The following is a 1,111-nucleotide window of genomic DNA, read 5'->3' as shown; positions in this document are numbered from 1 at the left end:
GATATTCTCAGTCGTATTGTACCGGCCGATGCTTATGCCACCTTAGCTTGTTGGGTACTAAGTATTTGTCAAGGGAATGAGGTTATGGCCGTCCATTACCTCCAGCTGTTTGATGCAAATCATTATCCTCTGATNTGTAACCGGTAATGATTTTATGTTTGAGTTATCTCGTTATAAGACGGCCCGGAAATACTCATACACAGCCTCCCTTCGCTATCCTGACAGCCCGCTACTCCCTTCACCCGCTTGTGCTGTGATGTGTTATATATATAACGGTCGCCATCTTCTCAACGGTTATCAAATAATGTGCAAAAACTGTTACCTTTGGTGGTTGTCCCTCAAAGTCGCTGAGATCCTTTAGGGTTTCCAGCAGTGAATTCCAGTTTTACCTTATCAACTCGTGACTCTAAATTCTGTTTATTTTAAAATAATTATTATCCATTTCTTAGGCGAGTATCTTTTTTCATGTATTAAAGGTCCCTACACTATTTTCCACATTTTAGTATCTCCTCTCATTTATCGGCTGAGTTATAGTAAAATTATGGCTGAGGTATCACAACAAACAATCTGAAAGCAAACGACTGATTTATACGAATTTATAGCTGAGTTATGGTATTTAATGGAAAACGAAAGGTCTCGTCGACTCATATAACGGCTGAGTTATAATGATTTATAAATCCGTAATGGCTGAGATATCTTATTACCGGCTAAATTATAAATTCGTAATGTAGGATTTTTATAGACTTATAGTGATTTTTACACGTTCTATTATTTGGTTAACTTATGGTTTCCCGCCAAAATATCGCTTTACGGCTGAGTTATAATTTACGGAAAAACGAAAGGCCATGTTACGACTAAGTTATATTGAGTAATGGCTGAGTTATCGAAAGAAACAATATGAAAGTAAATGGCTGATATTTACGGGAAAACGAAATTCATCTTCCCAATAATTTTCTTGTAATCTGGTCCAACTAAATAATACACTATTATTCCATCTCTGTATATATACAAGTATTCCCGTTACTTTAGTCTATTACCTCTCAACTACAAACTAGAATAAAAGTATTTTTTACAACACTATGTCCGCTCTAGCACCCAAGATGCCGGAGCT

Source organism: Camelina sativa, chromosome 9, assembly GCF_000633955.1.
Source record: "Camelina sativa cultivar DH55 chromosome 9, Cs, whole genome shotgun sequence".
Taxonomy (NCBI): Eukaryota; Viridiplantae; Streptophyta; class Magnoliopsida; order Brassicales; family Brassicaceae; genus Camelina; species Camelina sativa.
This window is presented reverse-complemented; position numbering follows the sequence as displayed.